Source organism: Dendrobium catenatum, unplaced genomic scaffold, assembly GCF_001605985.2.
Source record: "Dendrobium catenatum unplaced genomic scaffold, ASM160598v2 fragScaff_scaffold_716, whole genome shotgun sequence".
NCBI classification, from domain to species: Eukaryota; Viridiplantae; Streptophyta; class Magnoliopsida; order Asparagales; family Orchidaceae; genus Dendrobium; species Dendrobium catenatum.
Genome location: NW_021319178.1, coordinates 20,041,277 through 20,062,912, shown reverse-complemented (window position 1 = coordinate 20,062,912; position 21,636 = coordinate 20,041,277). Strand labels below are relative to the sequence as shown.

Below are 21,636 nucleotides of genomic sequence, written 5' to 3'. Positions count from 1 at the left end.
TCAAATGAAAACCTTTAGACTCTAAGGTTGACCTCTATAAGTCAAGTTTACTTTCAGTCTTATCAACAAGAAGAATATCATTAGCAAAAAGCATGCACCAGAGAACATCCTCTAACAAATCTCTAGTAAGAGCATCCATGACTAAAGCAAAAAAGATATGAGCTTATGGCTGATTCTCGATGTAATCCAACTGAAATTGTAAAAAACTTGGGTCAAACCACCTTGTGTTTGAACAGAAGTAACAGCTTCAGCATACATATCCTTAATGACTTGAATATAAGCATTATTAATTTTTTTCTTTTTTAGAACTCTCCATAGCACTTCTCTTGGACCTTTGTCATATGCTTTCTCTAAATCAATAAATATCATATGAATATCTTCCTTTTTCTCTCCATACTTCTCCATTGAACCTCTCAATAAATGTATTGCTTCCATAATAGTCCTACCTAGCATGAATCCAAATTGATTTTGAGAAACATTAGTATCACATCGTAACCTATTCTCCATAACTCTCTCCTGTAGTTTTAATGTATGAAATATCAACTTAATTTCTTTATAGTTTGCACAATCTTGTGCATCACCTTTATTCTTAAAGATAGGAATCAACACACTCATTCTCTATACATCTGACATCTTTTTAGTCTTCTAAATAATATTAAAAAGTTTAGTAAGCCAAAAAATTCCTTCTTCTCCTAAGCATTTCCACACCTTTATTGGAATATCATCAGGTCCAATAGTTTTCTCACACATCATTTTTCTTAAAGCCTCTCTAACTTCAGTTTCAGTAATACGCCGATAAAAATAAAATTCTCTATTTTCGTTTAGAGTGTTAAGGTCACTAAATTTAATCGTATTTTCACAATTTTTATTGAAAAGCTTAGCAAAATATCTCATCCACCTTTGTTGAATATCTTCTTCTAAAAAGTATTTTTTAATCTTCATCCTTAATGCATTGCTCTTAAACTAAATCCTTATTACGCCTATATTTTTGTTTGGCTAGCTTATATATATATCTTTCGCCCTCCCTAGTATCTAATATAATATATAAATTATCTTTGTTATATAAATCTTTGCATCGCAGAATACTTTCTTAGGCTCCTTACGGGCAACTATATATCTTCCCCAATTTTCAGAATTTTATATCTAAACCAATTTTTATAACAAAGATTCTTATTTTAATATTTTCTAGCACATTTTGATTCCACCATCAACTTTTTTTACTATTAGAAGTTTTTCCTTTTTAATACTCCAATCACATCCTTTACAACATTCTTAATATTACAAGTTACTATTACCCACATAACATTAGTTTCCTCATGCACCGATAAAATATTAAGATCTTGAATTTTACTCTCAAAGATATTTTTATTTGAGTTCTTTAAATGCCACCATCTAATCCTAAAATAACGATATACTATATTTTTCATACTCTACCCTTTCATCTTAAAGTCCAAAATTAATAAGCGGTTTTGGATACATTGACTTTCCCTCGGAATAATTTTACAATTTCTGCAATCTAAACGATCTATTTTTCTTACAAGAAATAATCAATTTGATTTTTACTATATCCATTCTTATAAGTGATTAGATGTTCATTTTTTTTCTTAAATAAGATATTAACAATAACAAAATCATGAGCTAGTGCAAAATCTAATATAGTCTTACTAATTTCATTAGTCTCTCCAAACCCATAGCCACTATAAATGCTTTTAAAATCCTCTACCTCTCTGCCGACATGTCTATTTAAATCTTCCCCAATAAAAACTCTTTCTTCAAGAGATATCCTTTGTATTAATTTTTCTAAGTCATTCTAAAATATTAATTTTGAACAAATATAGCATAAACACTTATAATATTAATAATCTTATCATCAATAATAATCATTAAAGTTATAATTGTATCTCCAATTCTACCAATTTATATAACATTATCTTTCAAACTCTTATATATAATCACACATACATCATTTCTAGTATGACTCCTACCAGAATGCCAAAGTTTAAATCCTAAACTATCAATCTCTTTAGCCTTCTCTCCCACCCATTTAGTTTCCTGAATGCGTAGAATATTTATCTTCCTACGAATCATAATATCAATTAATTACATTAATATGCCTGGAAGGGAACCTATATTCCACGATCCTAACCTAATTTTAGTTTCATAGAATAGCTTCTTTTCCCACATCCGTCCATGATGTGGGAACCCTTGCTTATTTAACATTGCATTTCGGCATCGATGCAGCGACCATTGCATACTTCTCATTGTATTCAGACCGTACAATGCGTCGCTTCTAGGGAACCCCCTAGCATTAACATAATGTATTAAAGGGTTCATATAATGATTATTCAACATGTTTTTATGCTGGATGTCAACTACCTAACACAACCCTCTATTTTTCTCATCTAGGACTTAGAGACCTGATAATGATAGTGTTATGAAGTCATATGATAGTATGATCCATAATGATTCTAATTGATCCAACTATCTAATTTGTTCGGTTGGCTATAGTTCATACTTTATCCAAATAGTACAGTTGAATTAGAAAAAGTTTTGATTTATTTATTGATATGATTTAGTGATTTGATTTTTTAAAATTCTAATTTTAATTGTATGCGTGTGAGCCATTCCAAATGTTATCAATACTTTTAATACACTAACACAGCTTAAAATTAAAAATAAAATAATAGAATAATTTCTTGCTGAAACTTATATTTATGCCATGGCAAATTTGATTCATTATTTGGTCCTTAGCCTCAATTTGAGCCATAACATTTTCAATATGCTTGTATTTTATTTTAACGAAGCTCCTGTTGAGCGAAGGTACTTGCAACTTCACCAACTTAAATAAAATTATTAATTTTGACTATGTTATGCTTATAATCATCAAAAGTATAATAAATACTTAATACTATAGCATTAGCACATCTTATAGTCCTGGTGTTTAGTTAAAGTTGTTTGATTTCAGAACATTTCATATTATTGCCTTTGATATTTTAATCTCTGGAAAGACCTGAGTGTTTATGAGCAATTATATGTATAATTAAAGTATAGAATTTTTCTATACGGTTCTCTAAATTGTTTTATGATTCCATTGGGTACATTTGTACCATTTGCTATTTCGGGGTCGTTTGATGCCCTTTTTGGTGGCCATATTTGCTATATTGTTTTTTCACTTTATGAACAATATTAAGCATTGTTTTTATCATTTTACAAGCATTGCATGCGAGTGGTGCGAAGAGGAGTGCTGGAGTTTCCTACCTCACCGTTTTTGGCTTCTAGAATTAATGTGGCATGACTTCCTTAAGAAGCTATTTGACTGGCCTTACTTTCATTTGCTAAACCATTCGAGGGTTAGAAAGAGGGATAGAGCTTGGGAGAGCTTGAAGAACATCAAGGGAAGTCTTGGTGGAGCTTCTGATACAGATTTACTTAGAGTTTATGCTGTTAGTAAGCTAGTTGAACTTTTTCTGTAGTAGGAGTTAGGCTATTCTCTCTTACATGTGCTTTTATTTCACTTAATGAATTAATTTACGAAATAATTTTAGATAAATTTAAGCTGTATTTCATCAGTGCAATTTTTACATGTTGCTTTTTCCTTTGTCCCACAATTTCTCATCTGAAGTTGGTAATGGATAAGTATGATCCATGTGATCTATGATGATTCTCTATGTTTTTCTATTCTTTACCTTTCACCCAAGTTGATGTGCTTGCGCAAATGATATGATGAGAGGTGGATGGTGGTAGGTTCTTACATGGGTTTATAAAATATTTATTACCGTCCATGCAGTTTTTTTTTGTATTGAATTTTATGATTCATTTTGTGTGAATTGTTGGGTTTCATGCTCCTTTAGGGAAGGATAAAGAACCTGCAGAGTAGATGATCCTAATATGGAAGATGTATGATTTTGATTTTGATACAGTTTTGTGTATGATATCATCTTTTTGTAATCATGATATATATTAAATGATATGATGTTTTACATAAACATAATGATGTTGCATAATAATTCTTTTGGGTTATACATATTATAATATTTGTAAATGAAAGTTTATAATTTTTTGACAGTTTTAATGTCTCTGTGTCTATTATTGGAAAAGTGGGATCTCTAATAATCCTATTTTTTCTAGGGAAATCATGTTATCTCTAATGATCCTATTATGAATTTATTATATGTTGGATGAATGTATTGACGTTCTCCTCATGTGCTCTCCCCAACTCAACATAATCTAATAGTTCGAGGGTTTTGTTAAGTTGGGGTTTGATAGTGTTGTTAAACCGAGGGGACCATAAAGCGTTAATTATATTTTAATGATTACAAATATCACTAAAGGAAACTTGATTGATGATCTCATTTAATGTTTCAGGGAAAAATGCATCATGATGATGATTTAAACACAAGGGGAGTCAAGTAGTTTATAAAAATGTTGATTCTTCTAAATGCAAATTAAGTTTATAAAAATATTGATTCTTCTAAATGCAAATCAAAACTAAATCTTTGAGACACGAATTGTAAGCAAGCATGGCAAGGTCACGTGGTAAACTATTGTGTTCTGAAGTCAAATTGTTTTTAAAATAAAATTTAAGACCTTATCATTAATAAAACTAAATAGTGATATTAATATAAAAGAGTCTTAATGTGCTTAACAAAAAATAATTAGAAAAAAATATATTTCAGACTTAATAGACCTCTGCGAATGTGATGCTTGGAAGTAAAAACATCAGATATATAGGAAGAAAATAGCAGGAATCAAATATTAGGATTGATTTTTGTATTATCTCTTCAGCAATACTAAAAGATACAATTGATCTATTATTCATAAGGTAGATTAGCTCTCCTATAAATCCTAGATGCCGCTAGAAAACTTACAACAAATAGAATAAACTTAAGCAAAACGTAAGTTCCAAACCCTAGACCAAACTCCCCCTTAAATGGCCCTAACACACAATACACTCAATTAAAATATTTCTAAATAGCATAAATACAATTAGGGAACTTTCCTAAATAGGTTCAACACAATTAGAAAATCTTCCTAAATAATTAAACCTTTCATAAACAGCATAAGCACAATTAGAAAATCTTCATAAACAACTCTCCCTTGATTAGGAACCTTCCAAAACAACTCCCTCTTGATTAGGAACCTTTCTAAATAATTCCCCTTTAATTGGGAACCTTCCTTAATAGCTCCCTTTGATTATGAACATTCTTAAATATTTTGCCCTTGATTATGAACCTTCCTAAACAGCTCACTCTTGATTAGGAACCTTCCTAAATAATTTCCCCTTCCTGACTGTAGCCCCCCTTCCCTCCCCCCCGGCATATTAATAGTCCCTACCCCAAAGACGTACCTTTGCTTTAGGTAGAAGGATGGGAATTATCTCCTAATCATCTCATATAGATCTCATGTGGCTTTGTACTATGACAAATCTTTCTACTTGATAAGTATTATGAACAATAAACTAAGGATGTTGAGAATGAATTGACATCTTTTTGTTTATGAGATTAAAATGTACGGCGCACTTGTGCATAACAGACTCGGCTGGGATATTATATTAATGGAAGTTATAAAAGAGCTCTCTAATATCTCTAGCCTGCCAGTTTCCCTTGCCTTTTTTTAAGCTTCTTCGGTCAAAACCTCTATTAACTCATTGATAGTAATACTTTCAGAATCATTTGGGCAAGAACAGTCTAGATGAAGCAAGTCAACTGTACAGAAGAACCAGTGACCCTCTTCACATGGACCACCAAGATCATTACCTTCAACTATTTGTTTGTCAAATCTTACACCAATTTTGGATGATCCATTTTGTTCAAATATCAGAATTACTTTACCACGAAAGCCATAATGTGGACCTCTTTGAGCTGTAAAAAGTAGTTCAGAAGAACGCATCGTACCTACATATTTTACTCTATCATCTTCTTTGAATGTGCGATTCTTTGAAGAAGCTGTTGAGGACTCCTGTTTTGGTAAGGAATGACAATTTAAACTAGATCTCCCACAGTATCAGCTTTCACATTGGAAGCAGGTCTTCTAGTATCAAAAGTGTCAGCTAAGGCTGATTTCTGCTTAGTAAATTCGCTTGAGTTCTCCTTCCTTGTAGGGATATTATCCTCTAACTTGTCAGTTCGTACATGCAGAGATACTTGACTGGATGGCATTACGGAGAATCTTTAACAACAGTATGGCTTTTTAGGAGACCTATATGGTGATTGATTATCAACATATGTATCTTCAGCATCTTCCTCCCCTTGAACTTCTTCAACAGAAGAAGCTGAGATGGTCACATTTTTGCTACTCTCTTTCTTCTTTTGTGGAAAAACTACGACTAAATTGGATAAATAGTTCTTTGTTTAAGCTTTGGTTTCGTCAAATTTCAGTGAACCATTGCCAACAGTTATCACACTATGGTTTATTTCATTTGGAATTCTGAGTTCTGGAGAAATTTCAGCAAGAGATTCTTCTGATTTGTCAAGTGAAGAACCATATGCTGAAGTAATACCTTGGTCTTTTGGTCTATGGTAGGATAGTTTCTTATTCAGGTTAACATCCTTATCCACCTTGGAGTGAACTGCTTTTCTCTCATTAGCTTCTTTGGATATGAAGAGAATGAGCTGATTTTGATACATTAACAGTATCTCTCGAGGCATAGTCCATAAATATATTAGAATCAGGTGCAAAATTGAGCTCTTTTAAATATTCTTGTTCGACAGCAAAAGTAAGATTCTTTGAATTTTTGGATCCATTAACAACAATGCTACATTTTCTTCATCATTATTGAGTTAATTCTAGCACCATTCTTAAAGTTATCTTCATTATAATCAAGTTTACTTGGGTTACCATCAATATTCAAATGTAAATGTTATCTGAAACCACTTTAGCTTCTATTTTAAACCAATCATTATCATTCTCCATAGCAACAATCTCTTGAAAATTAGATTGCAGTTCATTATCCCGAACAAGAGTAGGGAATTTATCTGAAACACATGCAAGAACCAAACGTTCTATCCTATAACTCTTAGTTATAACCTACCATGGTATACTAACCCCTCCATAGATTTAGGGTAACATTGCCCTTATTCTTATGATTTAGCTTAAGAATTCTCCTTAAATGTGCCTCTCCATTTTAGTCTGAGTTTATTAGGATTTCTACAATAATATGTATATGTGGAACAGCGGGAGTTGAATCTTACCAAATTACATATCAATAATTTTAACCTTGAAATCAACAAAGATGACCTTTCCTCTTTCTTTTCCCTTCCAACTGAAAAAGAGGAGATATGGTTGATTGGTAATTTTTAATAGCCTTTCTGTTGGTCGTCCATCAATCATTGACTCCAGAACTTCCACTCCAATGAGCACATTACAAGATTTCACTCAATGTGAATGGATGGATATTATCTCGAGTACATAATTGTTGTGACCTACATACCAAATACACGCGAGGAGCAAAATCAGCGACTTTAAATGACGGTCGACGCGCCCGATGCGTCACTTGAAAGGTCAAATGACCTCTAATCATCAAATGGATTGTGCCGTTGCGATCAGAGCATCGAATTTAACAAAGTGAGACCGCATCGCGGCCGAATCGGACGAGACCAGTCAAAATCGATGATCGACACCCGAAAATGACATTCAACGTTAACCAAATGACGTCTGATCGTAAAACGGACTTTGCTGTTGCGTTCAAAACATCCGAGTCATCCAAAAATGGCTATAATGTTGCTCAATTAAAACCGCCTGATGAAATCGGCATGGTTTTTGAGGTGGCAGTGCATTGGTTTTGAGAAATTGCACAAAAATTGAGGTGAAAACATCTGTTATTGATTTATATTATTTTTATAATAATAATAATAATAATGGTTGGAAGGCCCAGCTCTCAAATTTTCCGTAAACAAGGTAGGCGTCGGGATACTACTGAAATTCTGATTGAAATGTGCAAGATTCAGATGAATAACAGGGGACTTGATTGCAACAAAATGACATGAAACATAACTTGCAAAATGAACAATAGGAAAGTAGACCCTAAATATTAAAATGCAAATGTCAAATAATAATTTTGATTATTTAAATAAACATCAATGAACAAGAAGGGGACTTGTGGCTAGAGGTCTTCAGACATGAATAAATTGCAAATAACATCAGATGATTGTAAGAAGAATAAATTATTCCTAAATGCAATAGTAAAGGACTTGTTATGCAAGCAATAGCTAGCTTACATATTAAAGTAGTGACACTTGCAAGCAATGATAGAAGATCTATCACGCATCCAACAGCTCACCCAAGTGCCACATGTAAAGAAAGCAGCGATGCCCTGAAGTCAACATCAATGTCTTGCATGCAACAAATCTTACTACAGATAAGCACACTAAGCCCTCTATATATGATGATAGTGGACATGACGCAGATGCAATGAGTTCCCTTCAAACATGTCTAAGGAGATTGCAATGGATATACAAGTAGGGGATTAAAATGTGACGGTTCATATGCAAACAAGAACCAAGAACCCGCTATAAATATGAATACCTGTAAGCAAATGTAGGAGATTTATCATGCCTATAGCATGGTTTAAAATTGCACAATAAGAGGCACGCTTCAAGGCTCGCTTCATCACAATTTCGACCTTTTAAGCCTCAAAGCCCACGCAATGAGTTCAGGATTTGAGGTATACGCCTCAAGGCGCGCCTCGCCTCACGGTTGAGAGGTGTCCGCCTATAAAAATTAAAAAAAAAGAGCTAATGTACATGCTCAGTACCGCTAGGTACATACTTGGTACCGAGCAGGTACATGCTCAGTACCGCTAGGTACTTGCTCGATACCGCTAGGTACATGCTCGGTACTACTCGATACATGCTCGGTACCACTCGATACATGCTCGGTACCACTTGATAACTTTTCTTACAAATAACTTATGAACTTTAAAAACAAACAAAACTTCAAAATTACTCTTACAATAAAAATTTGTTCCGGGGCGCTGCCCCTGGAAACCCCTGTAAGGGCGCTGCCCCTTGACCCCGTAGATCGAACCCCGCCATGGGGCAACGCCCCCTTGGACACCCGGCAGATCGATATATTGTTGTATTCATGTTGTCTTATTATTAGGATATTTTGATTTCAATTCATATTTTGTGCATTTTTATGTTTTATATATTATTTACTCATTAATATATACAAAATTTATCATTTTATGTTTACGACAATTTTTTGATTTTGAGGCTTACGCCTCAAAACGCCTTTCTTACGCCTCGCCTCACGAACAAAAAACGCCTCCATACCTGATTACGCAATTTTAAACATTGGCCTATAGTGGTTCACCTGCTAATGATAACGAATAACATGCAGCAAATACACCAATATCCTGCAAGTAAAGATGATCGATTTGCAATAGAGACGAACACCTACGAGCCATTTAGGAGCCTCGCAATATATGCTATATGCTACGAACTAGCAAATATAAAATGCTTTAGTAAATGCTATCGCCAACCAGCAACAATGATAGTAGATATGTTGTAGGGATGCTGGGTATCTTGTGAACCTAAGTACGCATGTAACGTGATATTTACAAGCAATGGTTGAAGATCACAACAAATACCAGAGGATTATAGCAAAGGTAAGCACCTACGAGCCGCTTTAGAAAACCCTCACAATTAATAATCATAATGAGAAGAAGCGCACTCAGTGCACATTGACACGTGTCATCTAACCAGTGGTTTCACCGCTAAATAGCACCACAGGTAAATGATCACATTCCTTAAGGAAGAGCTTTTGTCTTTGATAGACTTTCTCAGCCTGGAACCTTAGCTACCAAAAGGGTTATAATTGGGAGAAGAATTTATGTGATGTATGCAGACAACACCACTTTGCCAAGGGAGCTTGTAGCCCTTGCAAGGCATGACATTGAGGCTTCCTGATCTGGAAGAAAGTTTAACAAAAGACAAAGGAGAAGGATGAACGCTGAGTTGCGAGCTCTGAGTTGTTGCTAGTCCATCCAACAACATCGCGGACCCAAGAGCCAGAAGCAAATGTTCCTACTCGGAACAGATTTGCTGACCTAAAGTGGGTAAAGAGGAACAACTCCATTGATGAGCTTAAACAATTATTCTGGGGGCAACGACCTCAAGCCCCAGCCCCTTAGAGGAAGAGAGTGCCCAAAATGCTGTCTGCGTGAGTATACATGGTGCTGAAGATAGTGAAGGAGAATTGTTTGATGAAGAAGAAACTCTAGAGGTCGTTGATGATCAAGGCTTAGAGAACCCCCTCGAGAGAGCTTCTATTTTCTATAGTAGCAGGGAAGATAGAAAGAAGACAAGCTTTGAGGGAAGCACATTTAGGCGTTGAAAAGGGTTTAGTCCAAATAGAAGTTCAAAATCGCCAAATTTTGTCTCATATTGTATTTGAAACTCTGAATGAACCTTCTTCCTCTGGCGGGTTTTCATTTGTGGTAGATGATGAAGATGATTGGCGCCAACATTTCATTGAATATCTCCAAAATGGTAAACTACCAAAGGAGAAGTCTGTTGCTCACCAAATAAAGAAAAGAGCATTATCATTTTCATTGATTAACAATACCTTGTACCGGCGGTCATTTTCATTGATTAACAATACCTTGTATTGGCGATCATTTGACCAAATGTGGTTGCGATGCCTTGTAAAGGATGAAGCCCACAAGTTAGTGATCGAGGTACATTCTGGATTGTGTGGCGCCCACCAATCGGGCCCCAAAATGAAATTGAAAATTAAAAGGCTTGGGTACTATTTGCCTTCAATGATTAAAGATTGTGTTGAAGTAGCCCGACGATTTCACCAATGCTAAGTACATGGGGTAGTTTTGTATCAACCACAAAATGTTTTGCATCCAACAATAGCTTCTTGGCCTTTTGAAAGCTGGGGAACCGATATTGTTGGGCCTATTGACCCTCATTCCTCCAAGGGTCATAGGTTTATACTCGCTGAATTAATTATTTTATCAAAGTGGGCTGAAGGTGTACCACTGAGAGAAGTCAAAACTAGCCATGTACTACAATTTTTGAAGGACCATATCATATACAGATTTGGTGTTCCACATCAAATCATATCCGGTAATAGTCCTGCTTTCAAAAGTACCAAGCTTAAACAATTCGTTAGTAAACATAACATTGATTGGAGGTATAGTACAATATACTATCCTCGAGCTAATGGATTGACTGAAGCATTTAATAAGACATTAATTCAATTGTTAAAGAAGACTTTAGATGAAAACAAACATCAATGGCATGAAAAGTTTGTTGAGACGTTGTGGGCCTATCGGACCATATATAGAACTCCAACACAAGACACTCTATTTTCTCTAGTCTATGGAGTGGAGGTGGTTCTCCCTTTGGAGGTATAGCTCCCATCTCTTAGAATTGCAATAAACAATGAAGTTACAAGTGAAAAAAAATGCCCAACTGAGGTTGGAGGAATTTGATGGTTTAGATGAGAAGCATTTGCATGCTCAACAGAACCTCGAGTTGTACCGAGCCCGCATGGCTCAAGCTCACGATAAATTGATCCGTCCTAGGACTTTCAAGTTGGCGACTTGGTCCTAGTTCTCTGCAGACCGATTATAGCCCACTGTAAAATAGGTGGCAATTGATTGTATGCAAATTTTAATTCTAATGAATGAATGTTTCTTTCAAATAGAAATGCTCTTTTCATCCGGTTGTGGTCTGGGTCCGGATTATCAAAACCTTGGTCTAAGATTTCAAATCTTTCATTTCCCCCCCAAAAGAAATGAAAGTTCATCTTTCCCCAAAAGAAAAGAAAGTCTTATTTTCTCTAAAAAGAAAATCAAGTTCATCTTTCTTCAATTGAAAGTTCATCTTTTTCTTTCTCCAAATAAAGGAAAGTTGATATTTTATTTCCCCAAAAGGAAAGTTCAAATTTATTTTTCTCCAAAAGAAAGTCGAATGCAAACCTTAGTACCAAATACGCGGGAGAGGGTTCCGCTCATGAAGTAGTCGTAGAACAGGGGAGGAGTTTGCGCGAACAATGCCATGGATGCGGAATGGAGTTCCGCATGGACTAGGCTCTTTCTTCCGCTCTATGGCTCTCTTGGTCTCTTTTGCTCGTGACGGACACCAGGGCGAGCCGCATGAAACAAAAGAAAAATTAGGGGAGCCGAATCCCTCCCCCCTCTCTTCTCGCTGCCTTAGAGATGCACACACAGCAGAGTGCCGCCCCCAACCGTCCCATCTCGCTGCCTCGTTTCGTGAAACCTTAGTACTCTTAGCCTTAGCTTGGCTTTAGGGTTTAGGAAAACGAGGGAAAATCTACTTGAATAGATTTTTTGCCAAATTTAATGTGAAATTGGGTGGGATTTCAAACAAAATCTCTGCCCTAGATCACACATTTTGGTTTGAGAACCAAATTCTGCCCAAATTGACAAATTAGGGACTTTGAATCGAACCTGTAGGCTGGCGGCTTAGAAAGATTTGACTAACGGGGGAAGACTGGTCCCTAGAAGGCTGTGAAAATCTGTTTTCTGCCCTTTGGTAGGGATGACCTCCACATGAATAACCTTAGCAAATCATTGTGATGGATTTGTTAAGTATGTATTATGAATATTCATCATACCAGGTTTGTACTCATTTTCAACCCAATCTTTAGAGACATACCAATCTTCTAAAACATGACCCAACATCCTATAATAAGGGCAATAGTTTAGCTCATTACTCTTATCAACTTCTGTTGGGCTTTTGGATTTGGAGATCTGAAAATTATCATCTTAAACTAAGGACTTAAAGATATTCCTTGTAGCATCTCTCCTAAACGAGTATTGTTGATTGATCTTTTCTGTCAATCCCCTAGAATCTGACTTTTTTACTACAATTTTCTTATCTTTTCTATGCTGCTGCTCTGAAATCTTTCTAGGTTGTTGTTCAGTGATCTGAATTTGCTTTCCTTTTAGGAGAGCTATTGCTGACACACTGCCTTTTCATTCAATTATTTTTTATTTGAATTCTTAGACTGGTTACCATTACTGTTATATCTAAAGAAGGACAACTGAGCTTCTTCAGACTGAAGGCTAGATGCCTTACTAAGCAATTTTTCAAAGATCTTAATAGTGAACCCCTTAAGAATGAGTGCTATTGGACCATGAATATTCCTTAGTAAGATTTCTATGACATGTTCTTAGAGTTGTGATTCACATTTTAGGCTAAGGTTCCTCCACCTAAGAATGTAATCCACCAACTCTTTATTTGACTTTTGCTTCTCCACTACAAGGTCTCCCATTATAATGTGATGTTGGGCTCCCGCAAACTTCTTCACAAACAAGGTTTCCAAATCTGTAAAAGTCTTGACTGAGTCATTTGGTAACTTAGCATACTAATTAAAGGCTACACTAGAGAGGCTACTCACAAATTGCTTGAAGAGAGGAGCATCACTACCACCCACATTACAACATCCAGCTTTGAAATGAGCCAAATGCTGACGTGGGTTTCCCACACCATCAAAGAGTTTGAAGGAAGGGACAATAAAACCTTTAGGATACTGCACTGAATCAAACTCCTCGAGATAAGATTTTCCTCTTTGAATAAAGGGACAATAAAACCTTTAGGATACTGCACTGAATTAAACTCCTTAATTTGCTGACTGATAAAATCTTTTAGATCTTTATTTGAAGGTTGGAGATTTATTAACTCATGCTCATTCTTTTCATAACTCCCAATATCTTCATCAACTTGCACTACTTTCTTGGCCTTTTCTGCACTAGTGGAAGGTTTATCTATTATGTTTAGGGCCTTTTGGGGACCCAAAAGCGAGTGGTAAGAGCAGTCATGGCAGAAGCCATCTTATCTAATCTCTTAGTCATTTCATTAAGCTGAGCATCTTTATTTTTTAATTGTTGAAGAAAATCACAAAATTGAGAATTTTCATTCCTTTTTTTTACTTCCACTTCAAAAAAAATCATCTGTATGAATGTCTCTTAGAAGAGATGATCCTCTTTTGCTATATTGGAGAATGTAGATATCATCCTCATCCATAAGATCATCATCATCATGATTAAAGTTCTCAATCAACCTTCTATGATTTTCTTCCTCATTTTCCCTCTTCTTCTCCTCATCAGTCTTCATAAGGCTATCCTTCAAATACTCCCTCATTTTTTCAATGGTTTTGTCTGTTGAAGGGTTGACATGGGAAGGGTGATACTCCTCATAACTATTGACCTCCATGGGCGCTTTTTCTTTTTCATTGGAATCAACATGGGTAGGAGGGGGGAATAGTGTACCACTGATGGAGCCACCACTTTGGGTCTCCATTCTTTCTTCACCCTAGATGATGAGGTATGAGATTTTTGGTGTCTCACATTTACCTCATCTAAAGGTGGAGTATGAGTGCGACCCGCAGAGTGTGGCTTATCATGAGGAGTAGGAGGTTGGTCTTCTTTTGGAGACCTCCTAAACCTATTGGGTACGTCAGATATAGCAGAACTGGAAAGAGAAGTTCGAGGGACCACTTGGCGATCAGGGTGATCAACCTTTGGTCTGCCATGGACCTCAGGTGGTGGTACTGAGTAATCAACAAGAACAATCTGCTCACTAATTGATCTCTCCTGACGAAGCCCAAAACCATAAAAAAGCTGACTTAGTTGTCTGCCTAGAAAATCTGCGCCTATCTCTTTGGGTTGGTTGTACAATCAACCCTCTATCTTCAAGATCTCTATCCTCTTTTAAAAGTAACTTAGAAAATTCTTCGGTAATTATATTTTTCATAGCCTTAATCACTTCCTCTTTTGTGGTATACATTTGATCAGCTACCCTTTGAAAAATCCTCCTTATATTCTTCTCCCACTTCTTTTTTCTCTCCTCAGGAGTGCTTTCAGAAACTCTAAGTGAGAGCTTAGGGAATGATGCAGCTATCTTTCTAACATCTTCCTCACCCCTAGGCACAGAAAGATGATAGAACCTATTCCCCTCAGCAAGAGGAGAGAAGTCCATCATCTCGACATCCAACTCAGCTTGCTCTTCATTTTCCATTCTCTTTTTATATCTCCTATTCTTGTTCCTTTTTTGGGATCTAGTTAGGACATAGGTAGAATTGCCCCCTTTCTCATACTAACTGGCCTGAAAAGGACCCTCAGACTCTAGAACATTTGGTACAACTAAAGGCTTAATTGGCTTATGTTCCTTCTCAACAAGTTTCTTTTTTTGGCAACAGTGGAGTCAATGCTGTTTGTCTTACATCTGACTTCAGAACCTTAGGGAAGGTCAACCTATTGAAAACAGAAGGTCGAGAGACTAAGGCATTTGAAGATAACTCAATCACCCTCTTCTTACTACTATGAATAGGTGACCTCTCCCTAGCAGGCAAGTTTATTTCCAAAATATTCTTTTCAGATGAAGGTTGGTTTTCCAAGGCTCTTGTCTTAGAAGGTGTAGGACCTTGGAAAATAATCTCCATGTCCTCAAAACCTTGCCCAAATGTGATCATGACCCCAGGAGTAAAGCGGGACTGATCAAAAGACAACTGCAAGTGATCACCAAATTTGAAAATCAGTCTTCCTTCCATTTCTAGCTCACTGAATCCTCAGACAATTGAATCTCAAAAGTTTTCCTGAAATTCAAAATTCTTTATATCAATCTTTCTGATGTATTTCTTTGAATCCAATCAACACATCACTAATTAATCACTGCACTTTTTCTGGATTTTTTGACCATTGACTTGAATTACTGACCACTTATAACTATGACCCAGATTTTAATGAATGATGAATGAATTGATAGAGTTTGGAATTTCATACCATTTGACATTGTTTAGTTGTAAATTTGTACAATCACAACAAGTATGGTGAAAAAAAGATTTTGAGATTGATTATTTGAGAATGATTTTTTTTTTTAAAATGATTGATTTGAAAGATCAAAGTTCATTTTTCTCATTTTGAAAGTAATTTTAAAAATTCATCTTGCAATGTCTTTGCTTGTATTGGAACCACTCAACCCAACATTTGAAATGGGAGAGGTAAAGAATACAAAAATTGATTTTGCAAATGTCATTTAGCTAATATTTAGGATGACAAATTAAAAATCATTAATGGCATTTGAAATGGGGAAGATGTCTCTTTTCATCGCCACTAGTGATTTTCAATTTGTCATCCTAAATATAGGCTAAAATGGCATTGGCAAAATCAATTTTTGTATTATTTACCTTTCCCATTTCAAATGTTGGGTTGAGTGATTCCAATATAAGCAAATACATTTCAAGATGAACTTTTTAAATTATTTTAAAAAATGAGAAAGATAAACTTTGATTTTTCAAATAAATTATTTTTGAAAAAAAAAATTTCATTCTCAAATATTCAATCTCAAAATTTTTTCTTCACCATAATTGTTGTGGTTGTACAAATTTACAACCAAACAATATCAAAATATGTGGAATTCCAAACTCTATCAAACTCATTCATCATTTATAAAAATTCGGATCACAGTTGTGGGTGGTCAGCGATTCAAGTCAGTGGTCAGAAAACTCAGAAAAAGTGCAGTGATTAATTGATGATGTATTAATTGACTTCAAAGAAACACATCATAAAGATTGATATAAGAAATTTTGAATTTCAGGAAAATTTTTGAGATTCAGTGAGTAAGAAATGGAAGGAAAATTGATTTTCAAATTTGGCGATCACTTGCGGTTGCTTTTGATCAGTCCCGCTTTACTCCTGTGGACAAGATTAAATTTGGGCAAGGTTTTGAGGACATGAAGGTTATTTTCAAAGATCTTACACCTTATGAGACAAGAACCTTGGAAAATCAACCTTCACCTAAAAAGAAGGTTTTAGAAATAAACTTGCCTGCTAGGGAGAGGTAAACTACTCATAGTAGTAGGAACAGGGTGGCTGAGTTATCTCCAAAAGCCTTAGCCTCTCGACCTTCTATTTTCAATAGGTTGACCTTTCCTAAGGTTCTGAAGTCAGATGTAAGACAGACTTCACTAACTCCACTGTTATCAAAAAAGAAACTTGTTGAGAAGGAACATAAGCCAATTTAGCCTTTAGTTGTCCCAAATGTTCCAGAGTCTGGGAGTCCATTTCAGTCTAGTCAGTATGAGAAAGGGGACAGTTCTACTTATGTCCTAATTAGATCTCAAAAAGGAACTAGTATAGAAGATACAAAAAGGGAAAGGAAAATGAAGAGCAAGCTGAGTTGTATGCCGAGATGATAGACCTCTCTCCTCTTGCTGAGGGGAGTAGGTTCTATCCTCTTTCTATGTCTAGGGGTGAGGAAGATGTTAGAAAGATAGCTGCATTACTCCTTAGGCCCTCACTTAGAGTTTCTGAAAGCACTTTTGAGGAGAGAAGAAAGAAGTGAGAGAAGGATATAAAGAAGATTTTTCAAAAGGTAGCTGATCAAATGTATACCACAAAAGAACAAGTGATTAAAGCTATGAAAAATATAATTACCAAAGATTTTTTTAAGTTACTTTTGAAAGAGAATAGAGATCCTGAAGATAGCAGGTTGATTGTACAACCAACCTAAAGAGATGCAGATTTTTTAGGCAGTTAGCTGTGTCAGCTTTGACAGATGGGTATGATTTTGGGTCTCGTCAGGAGAGATCAATTAGCGAGCAGATTATTCTTGTTGATTACTCAGTACCACCATCTGAGGTTTGTGGCAGACTAAAGATTGATCACCCTGATCGCCAAGTGGTCCCTCAGACTTCTCTTTCCAGTTCTGCTAAATCTGACGTACCCAATATGTTTAGGTCTCGAAAAAAAGACCGACCTCCTACTCATGATGAGCCACACTCTGGGGGTCGCATTCTGACTCCACCTTTAGATGAGGTAAATGTGGGACAACAAAAATCTCATTCCTCTTCATCTGGGGTGAAGAAAGAATGGAGACCCAAGGTGGTGGCTCCTTCAGTGGTACACTCTTCCCCTCCTATCCATGTCGATCGCAATGATAAAGGAAAAGCACCCATGGAGGTCAATAGTTATGAGGAGTATCACCCTTCCTATGTCAACCCTTCAACATGCAAAACCATTGAAGAAATGATGGAGTATTTGAAGGATAGCCTTAGTAAGATTGATGAGGAGGAGAAGAGAGAAGAGGAGGAAGAAAATCATAGAAGATTGATTGACAATTTTAATCCTTATAAGAATGATCTTATGGATGGGGATGATATCTATGTTATCTAATATAAGCATAAAATGATCCTCTCTTTCAGGAGACACTCATACAGATGATTTAATGGAAGTGGAATTAGAAGAAAAAGGGAGTGAAAATCCTCAAATACGTGCTTTGCTTCAACAATTAAAAAACAAAGATGCTCAGTTTAATGAAATGACTAAGAGATTAGATGAGATGACTTTTACCATGATTGTCCTTACCACTCAGCTTTTGGGTCCCCAAAAGACCCCAAACACAATAGATAAACCTTCCACTAGTGTAGAAAAGGCCAAGAAAGTAGTGCAAGTTGATGAAGATATTGGGAGTAAAGAAAAGAATGAGCATGGGTTAGTAAATATCCAACCTTCAAAGAAAGATCTAAAAGATTTTATTAGTCAACAAATTAAAGAGTCCATGGCACATGGAAAAGGAGGTCACTCTATTCATATAGGAAGTTTTAATCCCGAGGAGTTTGATTCAGTACAGTATCCTAAAAGTTTTGTTGTCCCTTCCTTCAAACTCTTTGATAGTGTGAGAAACCTAGGTTAGCATTTGGCTCATTTCAAAATTGGATGTTGCAATGTGGGTGGCAGTGATGCTATTCTCTTCAGCCAGTTTTTGAGCAGCCTCTCTGGTGTAGTTTTTGATTGGTATGCTGAGTTACCAAATGACTCAGTGAAGATTTTTGCAGAGTTGGAGTCCTTGTTTGTGAAGAGGTTTGCGGGAGCCCAACATCACATTACAGTGGGAGACCTTGTAGTGGAGAAGCAGAAGTCAAATGAGGGGTTAGTGGATTACATTCTTAGGTGGAGGAACCTTAGCCTAAAATGTGAACCACAACTCCAAGAACAACATGCCATAGAAATCTTACTAAAGAATATTCATGGTCCAATAACACTCATTCTTAAGGGGTTCACTATTAAGACTTTTGAAAAATTGCTTAGTAAGGCATCTAGCCTTTAGTCTGAAGCAGCTCAGTTCTTCTTCCTTAGAGATAACAGTAATGGTGACCAGTCTAATAAATTCAAATAGAAAATAATTGAAAGAAAATGCAGTGCGACAATATTATCTCTCCAAAAATGAAAGCAGATTCAGATCACTGAACAACAACCTAGAAAGATTTTAGAACCACAGCCTTAGAAAGATAAGGAGAGGGCAGTCAAAAAGTCTGATTTTAGGGGATTGATAGAAAAGATCAATCAACAGTACTCGTTTAAGACAGATGCTACAAGGAAGATCTTTAATTCCTTATTTCAAGATGATAATTTTCAGCTCCCCAAACCCAAAACACCAACATAAGTTGATAAGAGTAATGAGCCAAACTATTGCCCTTATCATAGGATGTTGGGTCATATTTTAGAAGATTGTTGTCTTCAAAGAATGGGATGAAAATGAGTACAAATCTGGTAGGATGAGTATTCCTAATGCATATTTAGCAAACCCATCACAAGGGTCTGCTAAGGTTATTCATGTGGAGGTCATCCCTACCAAGGGGAAGAAAACAGAGTCAGCCATTGCAGTTTTCTCTCCAATAGTGTTCAACCAAAAAGGTAATGTTGATTTACTTACAAATGCAGAGGGTTGGCAGTTGTCCTTGTCCAAATTATCCTTAAAAATGTTGAACAAGTTACCCAAAACCCCATTGGAGTTTCCAAAAGAAACTCAAATGCCCATTAAAAAGGCCTTTGAAGTTCCTCCAAATAACTTAATGGATGGAAAGGGTCCTTCACCCTCGAAACTTCTTAAAGAGAGAGTTTCAATGGTGAAGGGAAAGGAAAAAGAAGAATCAATTTCCAAAATCAAATAAGTTATCCCTCCAAATGGCAAGGGGAAATCCCCCAAGCCTATCACCCTCTCTGATTTCATGTATGTTCCAAAGTGTGATAATAAAATGAACAATCCTTCTGCGTACGTGCTACCTGCCAATTCTGAATCTGAAATGAACAATCTATATATGAATCTTCTCAATTGCCCGAATCAAGTTAATCAAGTTTTGATGATGATCGACCCTTTTACAAAATACAGGGAGTAAAGATTGTCATTGAGCCCGAGTCACTCGACTTAGAGACAAATCAAGTGAAAGAAGAATCAGATTCTAAGATTTTGATTAATGTGACCTCAACTTCTGAGCCTGAGGAGATAACATAAATTAATCTCAGATGTGGTCGTGTTGTACCATCCCCAATGGCATCTAAGAAAGATAAGAGAAAAGAACCTATCAATAAAAATGAGGGTGTGCTTCCACCAACACCTACTCCACAAGTGCAAGTGGGTGGTAGACCACCAAAAGTGGATTACAATGTATTAGCTCACCTTAGAAAACTCCCTGCGAGGTTGAGTATATATGATGCACTCGTACTTTCTCTTGAAATGCAAGAGGCTTTGATCAAAACTCTACTTGATCCTAAAATTAGTTTGACTCAACTCGCAGAGTGTTCCTTTGAGAATGCTTTACACTTTAAAGAATTACCTGGAGTGACATTTTCTGATGAGAATTTACTCATAGGTACTTCAGATCACAATCGCCCATTTTATATAACTGTTTATGTTGATAACTTCAAGTTGAGTAGAGTACTTATTGATCCGGGTGCATCGGTCAACATAATGAGCCTAAGAATTTTGGTCCACCTCAATGTTGACACGCAAAAATTAAGTTATGACAAAATTATGTTGTGTGGCTTCAATGAAAAGGGGTAGAGGCTTTAGCCTCTGTTACTCTTTCACTGTTGATGGGGGATTTGAGAACTGAAACTAAATTTCACATCAAAGTTTCTAGGAACCTAGGGCTTGGGGACGTCAACCACACATCAATGGCTAGGAGGCCTTAGGGTTTTTCCTAAGTTTTAGTGTTTTACTTCTCCCGGGTTGTCCTAGCGCTCCTATCCAAGCTCCGGATTGCTGTCTAAGGTTCCAATCCAAGCTGCTCCGGATCGCTGTCCAAGGCGCTTTGAAGGCTCCAAACTACTGATTGGAAAGTTTCGAAGCCTTCCCTTGCTGTCCAAGGTGCTCCCAAGCCTCCAAATTGCTGTTCACTTATTTGAATCATGGAAATCAAGTGATTTCCCATGATTTGCTTTCATGTGAGAGCTAAAGGGATGGCGACAAGGCGATGGGCATCGAATTTGTATTCAATGTTCCTATTTTTTCATGCAATAATATTCATGCCATGCCTAGTACCCTTACCTATGATCAAATCATATGTTTAGTGGCTCATTCGATGTCGAATGAAGTGTTGAAGCGTAGAGTCCCTTCTCTAAGTGTGACATGCATTATTAGATTCCTATAACTTGTATGTTACAATAAAATTAGCACTTGCATGTGATAAGTTTACACCGCCATGACATCCATAATCTCCTCTAAATTTGTTAGATGTTCAAGCATGTATTTCAATTAGTCTTATGAAGTTGTGGGATTGTCCATGAGTTTTTTTTATTCATGTTACAAACCCTACAATTAATAAATTGATTGGAAAACATTGTTGAACTTCTCTAAATTTAGCGAGGCAAAGTGAAGA

General features: G+C 36.1%; 1 protein-coding gene across 20 annotated transcripts in view; it reads left to right on the top strand.

Moving 5' to 3' along the window:
• The window catches only part of LOC110107656, a 112,789-nt gene that overhangs the window by 7,921 nt on the left and 83,232 nt on the right, over positions 1 to 21,636 (top strand). Inside the window, exons 1-3 of one of the 20 annotated variants that reach the window (XR_003701221.1) lie at positions 5,825 to 5,966; positions 6,138 to 6,279; positions 6,378 to 6,518. The exons of 11 other annotated variants lie outside the window; for them this stretch is intronic. The gene's annotated coding sequence lies outside the window, so the exon portion shown is untranslated. Of the gene's footprint in view, positions 1 to 3,214; positions 3,448 to 3,851; positions 3,898 to 5,824; positions 6,026 to 6,137; positions 6,280 to 6,377; positions 6,540 to 21,636 lie in introns of those variants that run through there. 8 more of the 20 variants (XR_003701220.1, XR_003701222.1, XR_003701223.1 and 5 more) reach the window with 8 other exon arrangements.